Raw genomic sequence first — 15,634 nt, forward strand, 5'->3', positions numbered from 1 at the left:
TTTTTTAAAAAAAAAAAAATCAATGCTTCAATTTCTGATTTTCTCCTATGCTCCAGCTAGTTTTTAGTCTAATCTTAAAATTTCTCCACTTTATTTTCTTTAACTTTTTATTTTATTTTATTTTGTCCTTAAATTATTTTATTGGTACATTTTAGGTATATAATACATGTACATTTGTCATTGGGAGCTTGTACCTTTACATGAGGTATCTTGGTTCTTATTTTTTCCCCATTCCCTTCCCTCCCTTCAACTCCTCCACCCTGTTTTATTTTTAATATATAATCTAAAAAGTTTTCTTCTTTAAAAAGTAGGTATTTACAACTAAAATTTTCTAAGTATTGCCTTAGTATCATTCAATAAATTTTGATATGTTTATATTTTTATTTATCTGAAAATATTTTCAATTTCCCTTGTGATTTTTAAAAACTTATTAGTTACTCAGGAGTGGCTTATTTAATTATTTGTGAAATTTTCAATTTCTTGTGTTTTTGATTTTTAGTTCAGTTCCATTTTGGTTAAAGTGCATTCTTGGTATGATTTTAATACTTTTGAATTTTTACAACTTATTATAAATCTACTTTGCTAATCTTTTGCTTTTACTAGATGCATTTAATTCATTTACATTTAATGTAATAACTGACGGAGTAGGATTTATCTCTTTTACTATTTTTTATTATGTATGTCTTCTGTCTTTGTTCCTCCATTATTTAATCCTATTGCATTAAATATTTTAAGTATAATACTCATTCTTTTCTAGTTTCATTGATTCCATTTTGTGAATTTTTAAAAGTGATTGTCTTGGGAATTACAATTGCATCTAAATTCAATCCAATTTGGATTAATACAAACTTTGTCACAATATTCTACAGAAAGTTTGCTTTAATGTAGTCCCATTCTTTTCTTCTTTCTTGTATTATCATAATGACACAAATGGCAACACCAACCCAGCACATCTTTGTAAAAGTCTGCTGATTTATATCCTGTGGATTTGAGTTATCACCTAACCAAGTGTCCTTCCTTTTAGCTTGAAGAAAGCCCTTTTCACTTTTATTGTAGAGCAGGCCTGCTAGTGATCAATTTTATCTCTTCCAAAAATCTAGACATGTCCTCATTTCTCCTTTGTTTTTGAATGATAGTTTTCCTGAACATAGAATTCTTGGCCAATGTCTCTTTCTTTTGGTCCCTTCAATGTGTCCCTAATGCCTTTTTGCTTCCAAGAGCTCATGATTTACAGCTTGAAGCTGGCTATCGACACAGTGAGGACCCCTTGTACATGATGAGCCATTGTTCTCTTGGAGATTCTAAGGTTCACTCTGTCTTAGAAGAGCCTGACTATGAAATGTCACACGAAGCTCTCTTTCATTTTATTCTGTCAAAGCTTATTGAGCTTCTTGGATCTATAAGTTATTTTTCACTAAAATTTGAAAGTTTTCAGTTGCTATTTCTATAAAATTTCCACTCTTCTGTTTCTTCCTTCCTTTCTCTTCTCTCCTTCTGAAACATCCACAATGCATACGCTGACGACGTGTGATACCCTGCAGGTCACAGAGGCTCTATTCACGTTTTCTGTTTTGTTTTTATTTTATTTTATTTTTTTTTTCCTGTCGGTATGGATGATTTTGTTTCACCTATTTTAAAGCTTTTTTGTGTTTCTCTTCTGTGAGTTCAAATCTGCCCTTGAATTCCTTTAGTGATGTTTACAGTTTTATACTCTTCAACTGCAGAATTTCTACTAGTTGCTCTCTCCGCTTCCTGCGTCACCCTCTCAAAGTGCTGGGATTACAGGCTTGTTATTTGAGTTTCCCTATTGATATTTCCTGTTTGGTGAGACACTGTTAAACGTTAATTTTTTAGATGATTTCATTAGTCTTGAGCTCACACACGTGTGAGCAAATTTCAAGTCCTTGGTAATCCACCCTCTGAGCCTTTCTCTGGGATGGTTTCTACTGAGTGTTTTAAACCTATGGGCCATACTTTCCTGTTTTTTAAATGGTTTACAAGTTTTCTTATAAACTGGACATTTTGTATGATCTATGGGAATACTGGAAATCATATCTTGCTTTATCAGGATTTGCTTTTGTGCCCATTTTTGTTTTTGGTGTTGGTGCAGTTTGTTTAATGATTTCTGTGTCACTTGTGTGAAGTATTCTCTATCGCGTGGGAACAATACAATCTCTTAGTTTACCTGAGGGGCTAGCTAAGGATTGAGCTATGCCTTTTACCCTTTGCTGAGGGACTTAGGATTTTGGAGAAACACCTTAAATTCTCAGGAGGCTGACAGCTTAATTTAGCCTCAGCTTCCTCTTGCACTGAGCCTCCAGGTCATACAGAAGGGAGAGACTGGAGAACTCTTGTTTCTTTCTTTGAAATGTACAACCTGCACATGGCGTTCTAGATCTCCAGGGATATGTCTGAGCTTTACAAAGTGTTCAGTGGGCACCCCATTCCCTAGATATTTAAGTTTTGGGCCAGATTCTTGTTTTTGCCAACGTTTATTACTTGCTGAAGCAGCTGCGATGCTAGACAACTGCTACTAAGTTTTTCCTTTACAAACACTCTGGGGATAGCGCCTATTTGCAGAGCCAGCCTGAGTCAGGGCAAATAACAATGCACTGTGAATGGGGCTTTTCAGAAAGTTGATGGACAGGTGAAGCCAGTGTCAGGGCTCTGGGGAGGGGATCTTTTGAGGATCTCCAAACCCAGTTTCCAAACCACCTCTGGTGTTTGCAAGGCAGCTGATTTTTAAGGCTGGTAGAGAGCCAGGGAATGGGACATAGGCAGATGAAGTTCCTCCTGTTCTGATGTGTTTTCTTCCATGTTATCTCATTTCATCCTTTATTTTGTGTCTTTTTGATGTAAAAATAATGGATTAAGTAAGTTAAAGCAGCAGATCATCTGCAGTAAATGTATGCAAAGCAGTGTTTGTGCAGTGAGTGGTAAATAAGACCTGAAAGTTATGCACTGAAGGCTTCAGATGAGCACGGTTGCTTTGTGCACCAAGTTTTTGCTGTTCACATCTTTATAAGTCCTCTAAGAAATAGAGTTGTAAAACTCCATGTTATTCATGTAGTATTTTATATATCCACCACCTCATCAAACTTCACAGCAACATGTGTCTTTAAATGAGGAAACCTTGACCTCTGGATGTCAGGGCAACTTCTCAAGGTCACACAGCTGGACTCCAACAGTGTCACAGCAGGAGTCCGCCCTGAGGCTTCTGACCCAGGCTCATAACTCTTTCCACAACACAGCTGTCTTTGTTAATAAAAGAGCAAAATTCCGATCAATCATTTTGTACCATTAGGAAAGCTGCTAAAAATGTTTGATGGGGAAGGAGTTGAAATAATGGCTTCAGTGAGGTTTTCAGCCACATCTGTGGTTTCCTTGGGTTCTTAGTAGGAAACCCCTGGATCCACCACAGTTCTCCTGGACTCTTCTGCTGATTCTGCCTCTAGCTGCTGCTTTGTCTGATGTGTCTCAGCTCGTGGCTTGCTTCTTTTCACCCCTGGGAGTGGATCTCTTCTGGATCTTTAAAATGACTTGCAAGCATCATTCGATCTTCAGGATCATCTCTGGCCTCAAAGTTACTCTTGAATTAAGTCCTGTGGGACTTCTTTTTTGCTAAGCTTTTCATCTGGAAGCTCCCTCCTCGAGGGAGGTCTGTCCTTGGACCCCAAAATTTCACATGGTGGCCTCTGGGTGGTGCCTGGAAAGAATGAAGGCTTGGAAGGAACATCACTTTGATTCTCTTTGTGCAGGGGCTGTGTATCTTGTGCCCCATAGTCCAGTGCATTTCAACATTTGACAGTTTCTGGCCTCCCAGAATTCTAAAATACTTGTTTTCTTTTGACCCGAATGGGTTGACCCTTTCCTGGAATACTCTGCAACAAAAGTAGGTTGTTTGGGCATTACATTTCTATCTGGAGTCTCCCCACGGCCTCATGCACTCATAGGTGGGGATTTTGGGAGGCAACTGGACCGTGGGTGTGTGACACTCATCACTGAATTAGTCCATTGGTGGCTGTGTTATTTAGGAGGAGAACCCACTGGGAAGAGGAGGTCACTGTGGGTGTGGCCTGGAAGGGTAGGTGCATTTACATATATCCCTCCTCCTCCCTTCATCGCTTGCCTCTTCATGTCTGCTGTGCTATGAACTGTTTCTCCAGCAGTGCCCTCTGCCACACTTCCCTGCCTTGCAGCCAGCAAAGTATGGTCTGAAACCTCAACAAACTGTAAGCCAAAATAAACCTCTCCTCCTTTTAAGCTATGAGCGTCATGTATTGTGCCTCAGTGAGGAAAAAGTGACCAAGACACTGAATTCTATGTGTCTGTTGAGGCTGGGTGAGTGCCAAGTCCACTGAAATTTTCTACTTGTTGTTCAAAAAGCTGCCAACATCAATCGCTAAAGTGAATACTTATGCCTTTCATTTATGTAACTTTATTCACATTTAAAACTATAAGGATTTTGCCCAATTTGAGTGGCTTAGCCTGTGTGATTACAGAGAGTCAGTGGCAATAAGCAATCCACAAATGCCTTTCAAATAAATGAACGAGTGAGTGCACTAAGCTCATTTTTGTACAGACATTGATGTTTATTATATCACTTAATATATGCTTCTGATTGTAGCAGTGGTCAAAGATAAATTTAGATATCAGGTGCAGAGCCTACCCAGAGAATTCACGGTGTGGAATGGTAGAAATTCTATAGAATTAAAAAAACAAACCAAAACAAAAAGACTTGTTCAAGACCCGTTCATTTGGAAGATGAAATTCACTTTCGTGGCAGTTTCTCTAATGTAAAACCAGTCAAACATGAATGTACCTGACTCTTGTTCTCACTCTTCATATAAAGGGAAGTGAGGGAGGGCAGGCAGGTCTCCCAGATGCAGCTACAAAATTGGAGTGGGGAGAAACCCTGTGCACACTCCAGTTGGAAGTCTGTCTGGTGGGGGCTCTGGGTTCAGGTGGTGCCAGCAGCGAAATCTGAGAAGTCAGAGATGTCCCTGTGCAGCCAGCCTCCCGTGGTGGTTTGGCGCCTTTGGTTTCTCTGGCTGCTGCACTCAATTCCAGTTGCCAGGTGTCATTCATGCCACGAGGGCCTTGGGGATCTCAATTAAGAGGTATTTTGAAAAACTAAGACTCGTAGCTCAAGTAGGGGGTGAGCTTCATCTGGTATCCTTTACTGTGAGACAGCTTTGTGCAGGAGGAGACATCTCCTCAAAGAGGAGACTCCTGGACTCTCAAACTTAAGGGCTGAGCGCAACGATTTCAGGAAAATAGTCCTGACTGCTCCCAGATCAAGTCAGCCAGGGGCTCACTACCTGTCCAACCCGCTCTGAGGCCTCGGTGAGCCCTGGGAGTGTGACACAGTCACTTCCAGACCCTCGGCCGCTTCGAAGTCGCCGACACTGCTCCACCACTCAGCGTCCCGCACCTCACTTGCCATCTTTACCCACTGCTTGTGCTCCAGCCCACCCCCGCCCAACATGACACTCTGGGTGCAAGGCCACTCGGTGCTGCCGGCAGTGGCTCCCGTCTCTGCTTGTCAGCTCCAGTCACCCTTATTTTGCTTCCTCTTCACAGATCATTAACAGTAGCCATCAGGATCCTGGGAGTCACCTGCACCCTGACCCTTGGCCTCAGGTATCATGTAGTGAGAGACTGATTCTCTAGGAGAAAGAATGAGCAAATCCTCGCCTCTCTCCGTCCCCTGTCACCTTCCCAGGAGACGATTCTTGAAAGGGTGGAAAATCCTGAGACGTTTTATACATATATATTTTTAAGTTAATTCTGCAGACTGCTGTGTTGGTGACATTTCCCTCAAACTGCAATAACTAACCTGTCACAGCCCTACAAATGCTGACAATACAGCACCATGTGGGGTTGACTTAATAAACCTCATTTACATTCATTTTGATTCACTCAGGCGTTGAAAAAACATTTCTCAGGAAAAACTAGGAACCTCTCCAAGACGACATGATGTTTGCTGATACGATATGAACAGACTTAATAGGCAGCATATATGAAAACATGCATTTTTAGGTTATTAGCGAACTCGGTGCTTTATTTTTTTTTAAGCATTTAAAAATTATTCCTTTGAGTGCAGGGCTTCTAAGCCATGAAATGTGTCAACTTTTATAGTCTTTCTGTTGAGTAGGTACATAAGAATGGAGTTAACCCTCTCTGTTGAGCTATGGACTTGGACACATTTTGAACCTCTGTGTATCTTAATTTTTATGTGTTTGTATCTCGGTTTTTATGTATTTATAGGACATCTTAACAATATCTGGTTTCCTAGCTGTATTAGTCAGTGATTGTCACAATATTGCTGAATAATGAATATTTCCACAATTCAGTCACTTAGAACTATATGCACTTATTTCTCCTTTATGGAGACCTATGCTTCTTTGGGCTCAGATAGGATCAGCTGCAGGTAGCTCTGGGCTGTGGGTTGAATTTAGGTCTGCTCCACCTATCCTCTCATGCTCCTGGGATCAGCAGCAGTCTGGGGCATAGTCTTCTGAAGGTAAGTGATGAAAACACAAAACCAGGCCAAATCACAGAAGAGCATCAAAAGTCTCTGCTTCTGGTACATTTCTTCATGTTGCATTGGCCATGTAAGTCACATGTCTAAGTCCACAGCCAATGAGCATGAGGATGATTCTTCTTCTACTGTGCTTGGAGGCACTCAGGGATACAAGACAGAGAGAGTAAAAAATTGAAAGCATCTACTGTACCATTTCACAGACTTTCTTTTTTTCGAAACTAGGGATTGAATTCAGAGCCTTTGCCCTGAACTGCATCCTCAGCCCTTTTTAAATTTTTATCTGAGACAGGGTCTCACTAAGTTGCTAAGTTGCCCATGGTGGTTGAAACTTGTGATCACCTATCTCAGCCTTCCAGACTACTGGGATTACAGGTGTACACCACTGTGCCCAGCTTCGCAGAGCCATTTTGCAAACAGGAGAAGATGCATTTGAGAGCTCTGTAAACTGCAGACTTTAAACAGATGTTAGGTCTTGTGCACTGGTTTCACATGAGGAGGCCTTCTCTAGATGAGATTACTCTCCATCTACCTGATGTTCGTGTGTCGGGCACCGTTCTCCTGACCTGGACCAGAGACGCTGTCAGGGCCTTTTCATCCGCCACATTACGTGAGAACTAAAGACTCACGGGAGAGGATCCCTAACCTGCTTTCTCCTTTTGTTTTCGCCCCTTCTTCCTTGTTTTAGACCCCTTTTCCTAGCCATTTCCTGCAATCCAAGGTCTCCTTGCCCCACCTGACCTTAAACACCACTTTTAGACTCATGTCCCTCCCGCATAGCTTTAATCACACCGCTCTCCAGCCTCTGTTAGGTTCTCCTGGTGCAGACTTGGAGCCGGTCTTTCCTGCCAGCTCGTGAGGGGGAGCTGTCAGCAACAGCTTCACAGGGAGAGAGAGAGAGGCAGGACAGCGTGGGCGAGCAAGGCACAGGTGCGGTTTCAGGGAGAGTCTGGCCTCAGCCTAATTGCAAAAGGAAATCTGGGCCATAAATTGCACTGAAGAGGTTGTTCCATCCAGACACAGGAAGACGAGGCTCTTCACTCCCCTTGCAGTCAGTCAATCACCAGCCACAGAGCCAGTGGCTCAGGAAATCTGAGGCAGAAGAGTCCTGGTGCAAGCCATTAGCAGCCATTACCCACATCATCTGGGGAGGAAGGATGCTGGCCTGGTGGCTTGCTGCAGGGGAGTCCTGCTAAGCATCACAGCCTCTGTAGCACCCTCCTTTCAGAAATGTCTGGTAGCTCCTCGCTGTGCTCAGAGTACTGCTTTTTGCCTTGTCATTTAAGTCGCTGTAAGATGTTTCATCTTCCAAGCACTTTGTCACTTTTATTTTTCACCCGTGTATTCCACAGAGCCTTTGCTCTAGCTAAGACCAGTGGAGCACTGTTCTGGCCTCTGACCCTAGATTTATGCAATTGCCCCTTCTCAAAACACACTTCATACCCTGTCCTGTTCTTCCTCACTTTTGACCTCTCACCAAGAGCACCACATTCTCCAAGAAAGAAATTAGAAAGTGGAAGAGATGTAATCAAGGCAAGAATAGTAGAGGTGGGAGCACCAACTGGCCAGCATGGGAGGATCTACTAAGTGGTGTTCAGCTCTCTCTCCTAACTGTGAATGTCAGAACGTGAGGGACGGAGAGAAGCTCCCACGTTAGGGAAGTTGCATAAGAAGGTTTGGAAGTCAGAAACTAGGACACATTAGAGGAAAGTCTCAGCAGCTTGGAGATTAAATATGTAACACAGTGATTGACTCTAGGACATTAAAATTCTAGAAAACAAACAAACCAATGGAAAAAAAAAGTCCATTCCTGGAGGAGGCCGCTAGAAAATGCAATGCATCAAAACAAGGAAATGAGGACACGGAGGAGGAAATGTCCCCCGGGAGAGGGAGGGCTGGGAGAGAGAAGGAAAGACAGTGATGTCCAAGAGACATCTGGCTGCGCACCAGTCTCACATCTGCAAGACGGAACCACGGGACTGAAGGAGGCCTGCGCTACGAGGAGCACACAGGAGACTTCCTGAGACCCTGGGCTAGGAACCATTCATGTTTCTTCACATTTTCTATACATTTTGTTTTTTGTTGTTCTATTTGCTGGGAAAGTTCCAACTGAATTCCAACGCTTCAGTGAATTTTAAAAATCGTTGTAATGCTAGTTTGAAGTTATAAGATCTCTTTCTTGTTCTTCAAATGTTCCTGTTTTGTTTGTCTTCTTGTTTTGTTGTGGTTAATTTTGCCCAAGACTTTTCTCTTGTAATCTTTTCGAACAGTCTTCACGTGGCTTGATAACTTTTTTCTGTTTCGTTTATTGCTGCCTTAGTGCGGCCTTTCAGCCATACTGCATCTCAGCCCCAAATCTGCCTTTGATTGCCTGCTGGTGACAGAGGTTGGACCCTGTCTTCCGTGGCAGTGGGCAGGATGGGGAGCTGTGTGAGAGCGCCAGGGACCCTGCTGAAGGGGCTCCTCCTCCAGTCTCTGAGGTCTGTTTCTTCCCGTTGGCTTTCATGGAGCTCACAGCTGTGTGGAAAGTCTTGGTGGCCCTTTGCCTGTGAGTACCATGAGGGGGTCCTCCATGTGTCTTCTAGGTAATGAGCTCAGCAGCAACTACCACAGTTTCCTTCCAGGAGGCTTGAGGCAGATTCTTGCCTACTGGTGCTGTTTTTCCACTGGCCAGTTCTGTCCTGCTCTTCCCTGGCCGGAAGCTGTGTCGTAGGTTAGTATCACAAGCTCTTCAACAAGATCTGAGTTTCACATTTGAGATCTTTGGTGATAGCCAATCGATTGCAGGATTCCCAAGGATGAAATAGATGGGCGGCAAACCAAAATATTTCCTGATCTGTACAACAGAAAAATTTGGAGAAAATACTTGAGTCACCAGTTTTTCAGACAAGTTTCCAGGTCGAGAGACTCTGGATCAATGGAGACATGAGGTCCTTCGAGGATGGGCCTGCTGCTCTCGCACAGTCTTGCTGTCAGTCTCTTCCCAAGCCTAATCCAGAAGGACCCCATGGCCACTGGCTAGAGTGACTATGCATTGAGAAAAAGGAAATACTGTGTACAAAACTTTTGGAGATTACTAGACCCTGGCTGTGAACTGATACTAACTCCCGGAAACCCAAAAGGAAGAGTATGGTAATCAGGGGATATGTGGAGCCTCAGCTGAAGCCTCAGCCCCACGAGTGCCTAATTCATCCCAAACCTCCCTGCTCACCTCAACTCCAGTGGGTTTTTCTCCAGCTCTTGAATGTATTATGGCAATCGTATGGTGGCAAACTGGCAGTACCCTTGTATTGGCTCTTGGACCATCATGGTTGGAAGGGCTAAATGGAAATTTGTAGAACTTCTCCGTACCCAGGTAATCAATCAGAGACAATATTGCACTTTGGGGGAAGTTTTGGAGATTTAAGCCATCATCCATCACTGAAAGAACAGAAGTAGTGATAGCTATCACTTTCCTATTCAGTTCACCTGTTTGGCCAGCATAGCGATGCCAGAGAGCACATTGATTCAAGGCAGTCCAAATGCAGCTGTTGCTTCTTTGTATCTTTACTGGAATGAATCAGACCAACCCTGGACATTCTGTATGTAATTATTGATGTGGTTAATGCTTTTTTTTTTCTCTGTACAAATTTGAAAAAGAAAATAAGCCACCAATAGCTGTTTGCTTTCACCTGGTAGCACTTATAATGTGTCTCCACGGTGCTGCCTCAGTGCTACGGCTGCTCTCCTGCTCTGTGCCACAATAGTCTGCCGACCTCAGTTCTCTTATTCCACAGATCATCACACCGCTGCACTTCATGGATGGCATTATGCTGACTGGATGATGAGCAGGAGGAGAGGGAGGTACTTTGGACATCGAAGCAGGAGAACTGTGAACTGGGGTTGGTTTAGAGGACTCTCCTGAAGTGTCTTTGCGTGTTTTGTTGTTCCAGTGGTCAGAGTCCTGCCTGCCAGTCTCAGCTATTTGCCTCTGGTGGGGGTTTCTTGTTTGCTAATCTGGACCCTCGGTTCTGTGCTTGACAGGTTCTGATCCAGGGGAACCAGAGAGTTCCTGCCATCTACTGGACTGACACTATACCTATCTCTAATGGAGGGAGATCCCAGAGTGGAGGAGGTGCCCGCTTCTGTTTCTTCAGCTTCCTTGGGTACTCCTACAGCCCTTGGATGGTCTTCAGAATTATTTTTTTATTTTGTTTTGTTTTTTGGTACCGGGGATTGAACTTGGGTCCTTGTGCTTGCAAGGCAGGCCACTGAACTGCTGAGCTAAATCCCCGGCCCCTAGAATTATTTTTTAAAACTTTCATCACAATAAGTAATTTTTTTTTTTTTTTTTTGGTTTTTTGAGATAGGGTCACTATGTAGCTGAGGCTGACCTGGAACTTACTATGTAGCCCAGGCTGGTCTCGAACTCACAGCAATCTTCCTGCCTCAGCCTCCCGAGTGCTGGGATTACAGGCATGTGCCACCACAACTGGCTACAATAAGTAATTTCTTGCAAAAACTTAATGATTATTTATATATTAAGCATACATTGTTCAGTAATAGTTTTTTCTCCTGTATTGTTTCTTTGATTATTTCTTTGGATTTAATTTGCTCCTTGATTAGAATCCTTACTTTATTTGGTTTTGATTCTTTCTGTCTCCCAAAAGATTTATTTAAATTTATAAATGTCCTAAATATGATTTTTATACCATAAATGTTGACTTTTTTATCCAGCTTTAACTATTTCTTATTTTGCATGTTATATTAATCATCTAACTCAGAGAGTATGTAGTACTATACTACTTAGTTTCCAAACATGAAGTTTTAAGAAAATACTATTTTGTTATTTTACAGGCTTATGATTTAAGAACTATGTTGCTTATAGTATGGATTTAAAAAAATTTTAGGTTTCTTTGTGACTCAGTATACCATTTTGATTTAGAAATGTTTTGTGTGTGCTCAAAATGATAGACTTTGTCTATTCATTTGGTGTAGAGTTCTGCTGAAATTTATTATCTCTGTTATCTGGATCTTCTCCATTTTCATACCTATCTTTTGCCTCCTTGATTTATCTGTTTGGGGGTAAGGCCTATCAAAATCATCAGTTACTTTAATTGATTTATCTCTTTGTCTAATTTATGTCACTTGTTGCTTTTTGCATTTTGAAACAGGTATGTTTATGTTTAAGACAGATAGCATTTGGTATCTTTTTTTTTCAGCTTTAATTGAGTTTATTGGTACATTTTAGGGATACAGTACAGTTACATTCATTGTTGGGATCTTGTACCTCTACATGACAAGTCTTGATTCTCATTTTTTCCCTTTACCCCTACCCTGCCTTCACCCTTGGTATCTTTTTTTAATCCCTTAAAATTTTCTGTTTTAGTCTTAAATTTTATTTTGTTGAATGTTTTATTTTGGCTCTTGCTTTTAAACTATGTTTTTCAATTTTTAACCTTTCTGCTCTTTTTCTTCTAAGTATATTTCTTACAGTATGATCCTGTTGCCAAATCAGTTTTAAAATCTAACCTGACAATTTTAATCTTTTGATTGGTGAGTTTAACCCATTTACACTTATAGTAATGACTATTATATTTAGGATTTATCATATCTTATTTCATGTTTTTTCTTTGCCCTGTTGTTTTTCTCTATCCCTTTTTCTTCATTCCATTAATTTTTTTTCTTTCTTTAATTCTAGAAAATTTATGTTTGTTATAAAAATACTCTATAGTGTACAAAAGTATAAGTTTATAAAAACATATATGTACATCTTGAATACAGTAAAAAGCCCCACCCAGATACTCACTGCCAGGATCACAAAAGAAAATACAAACAACTGCTCAGAATTTCCTGAGCAGATCTCCCTGTCGTATCTCACTCTCTCTCCTCCTGGAAGTGAGTGCTATCCCGAATTTTGTTTGAATTTTTTCTTGCTTTTATGTTTTTTTTTAAACCACCTAATATGTATTCCTTGATAATATATTACTTAATCTAGCTTGACTTTGGCCTTGATGTAAATGGAATAATACTGTGATGTTTTCCTTAAAGTATGTTCTTAGAGTAATATATTTTTGATATATGCACATGTTGATAATTAAATGTGCTACTTATTTTTCATTGCTTTATGTTCCTTTGTATGGCTATGTCACAATTTATCTATTCATTGCACTATTGGTGGATGCTGGGTTTTTCCAAGGAAGGATTACATTGTCATAATCCTTTTACTTCTCCTGGTGCATGTGCTTAAGGATTTTTCCAAGGTGGATACCTAGTGGTGGATTGTTAGGATGTCAATCATGTGCCTATTTGACTTTCTCTGGTCTGCACAGTGTCAGTATTTTCCGAGTAGTTGTACCAGTGCACAGCCTAAGAGACAGACAGTTCATAGTTTGCGTTGCTCCACGTCCTGAGGAACATTTGACATTTTCATAATTTCAAATTTAGTTCCGGTCTTCACCATTATTTCAATTTTTTCATGACTGAGATTGAACCCAGAACTACATGCCTAGCCAACTCTCCCTCTCCCTCTCTCCCCTCCCCCTCCTTCTCCTTCTCCTTTGTATATTTAATTTTGGGACAGGGTCTCACTCACTAAGTCAGTGAATTGTCCATGGCTCCAGAATGCTAGGCTCAGAGACATGTGCCTCCATGTCAGGTCTCTTTCCTATATTATATCTTCTCGTTCCTATTTACAGTGTGTGACCGCTTCCTTTAGACGTGTTTCAGGGCTTTAAAAAATTAATTTTTCTATATTCTGTTCTTCTCTGAAAAAGTTATTCAATTAAGTCTTTTTTTTTTTGTACCGGAGATCGAACTCAGGTCCTTGCGCTTGTGAGGCAGGCAGTGGCACCACTGATCTAAATCCCCAGCCCCAATTCAATTAAGTCTTAATGAGTCTTTAATGTATTTTTCAGATGTACAGGTCATATGAACTGCTCCATATTTTATTCTTTATTTCTTTTACCATATTCTTATGTATAATATTTCCCCTTGGTTCTTTATAATTTATCATTTTTCTTCCAGAGTGTTTTTCTTTATATTCTTATGTCTTTTTATCAGGCCTACTTGAAATTCTTGGTCTGCCTGCTCTGGTCATTTTACTTTAGATGGTAGATGTTGCTGGCTTCGTCGCTCATCTTAAGTAGTTATATCCCTCAGATCTTTTGGCTGGTGGGGTACTTTGGGCAATTGGCAGCCCTTTTACTGAACGTGAGGAGGAGGAGGAGAACCTGAGGGTGAAGCTATGAGGACACAGTGAGATTCGTCCTGTGCATCCCCAGTGGCCCCAGTCCCGTCCGTTACCTTCTCTGTCTGGGGTTTTGTTGTTAAGTCCTTAGAACAAAGAGTTCCCAAGGGAATCTGCTCAGTCCAGGCTCTTCTCATTCTTCGGCCCACTGACACTGGCTCCATCTGACATTATCCTGTGGACAGAACTACTGTGGGGGGGACCCAGCAATCTTTTCTTCCTAAAGCTTTCGAAGAATTCAGATGTGTGCAAAGCACCCAGAGCCCTTGGCTTTCCTCACTGCTGCAGGTTGATCATTTTGGGGTGGGAGAACCAGCAGTCTGGGCTGTTTTGCTGTGTTGGTGGAAGCTGGAAACCTCTCTGTGTTCCCAGTTTTGAAGAGTTCCTTGTTCTTGTTTCATGAGTGTAATATGTTCTCTTGCCTTTTTTGTTGCATTTTTAATTTTGAGTCACGGCCTCACTGAGTTGCCCATGCCGTGCCCAAACCTGTGATCTTCCCGCCTCAGCTTCCTGTAATTCTGAGAGTGCACGCATGCACCATCATGCCTGTCTTCTCTCGCTCTCTTGAAGTGATTAATTATAGATTAATTTCCCTTTAAAAGTTTTCTCTTCTTCCCTACTGTGCTGGTACTTGTTATGTACATCTAGTTTCTGTTTTCTTTCTTACTCTTGTCTTGGTCTTGCTTTCATGTGGAGGATTTCTCCACATGCCCCCTAGTCATTGAATGCCAGCTGGTTCATCACTGAAGTGAGGCTACTGGGCAGCTCCTGGACGGGGCTTTTCTAACGGTGCTGTCTGTAGGCTGATCGGGCTGGGACACGGCCCTTTCATTTGGAGCTCCCTGTGAACCCCGGATGGCACCGTGTCTATTTTCTTGCCTGTCAGTTTCTAGGCCTGTCAGTTTCCCAGGGTAGAATGAGAATCTTTAAATATATTGTCTAGGATTAGGTCGCTTGATTGCTGCCATCAGTTTGTTCTAGGCTAGTTCAGGTTCTTGAAATCCACTCATACCATGCTACCTTTGGCTTGGTTTAAACTCCCTCTCTCTGTGCTGCTTCTCCTGTTCCTCATCTCACTATATCCCCAAACCAGCACCTCCTATAGCTGCTTCGCACAGTAACTCTGAGACCAGCGGACAGTCATGTAAATAATTTCCACCTTTGTCCATGTTTTCTTTTTTTGTTTATTTTTTTTTGAGACAGGATCTCACTATGTAGTTGAGACTGACCTGGAACTCACTAAGTAGCCCAGGCTGGTTTCGAACTCACAGCGATCCTTCTGCCTCAGCCTCCCGAGTGCTGGGATTACAGGCGTGCGCCACCACGTCTGGCTTGTCCATGTTTTCTATAAACTCACCAACTCCCAGCCCCCTGGGAAAGCCAAAAAGCTGACACCTATGGACCTTAGTAAAGGCAGAGTCCCACGGGTCCATTCATTTCCTCCTTGGTTGAGTTCCCCGTTGCCCCCGACTTCTGGTTGCCTTCTCTTCCCCACGCTTAACCTCAGTGGGACCTGAGATAAATTTACTCTGGTTCATGCATCTTTGCTTCACCTCTTCATTGTGTCTCAGCACACACACACACACACACACACACACACACACACGTACCTTTCTTCCTAGCTCTCCTACAGAGTGCTCCCTTGGCTATGGCCCGTCTCAGGAGAAAGCTCAGAACCAAACTAGAAGAGAACATAATGATAGAAGTCACAGTAGCTAGCTCAGCATGGTGCTGTCTGGCTGTAATTGTAGCACTCTGGGAGGCTGAGGCAGGAAATTTGCAAATTTGAGCTAGCCTGGGCAAGTTAGTGACTTACTGAGATACTGTCTCAAAAAAAAAAAAAAAAAAAAAAAAAAAAAAAT

The 15,634-nt window shown here is 41.9% G+C and overlaps 1 long non-coding RNA gene across 1 annotated transcript in view; it reads right to left on the reverse strand.

Annotated features, from left to right (window-relative positions):
* Positions 1–9,236: 9,236 nt before the first annotated feature.
* The window catches only part of LOC117286721, a 15,903-nt gene continuing 9,505 nt past the window's right edge, over positions 9,237–15,634 (reverse strand). Inside the window, exon 3 of the long non-coding RNA XR_004517845.1 lies at positions 9,237–9,380. This is a non-coding gene — a long non-coding RNA (uncharacterized LOC117286721). The remainder of the gene's footprint in view (positions 9,381–15,634) is intronic.

The sequence above is a fragment of the Fukomys damarensis genome, unplaced genomic scaffold (genome assembly GCF_012274545.1).
Source record: "Fukomys damarensis isolate Sample0158 unplaced genomic scaffold, DMR_v1.0_HiC HiC_scaffold_18, whole genome shotgun sequence".
Lineage (NCBI taxonomy): Eukaryota > Metazoa > Chordata > Mammalia > Rodentia > Bathyergidae > Fukomys > Fukomys damarensis.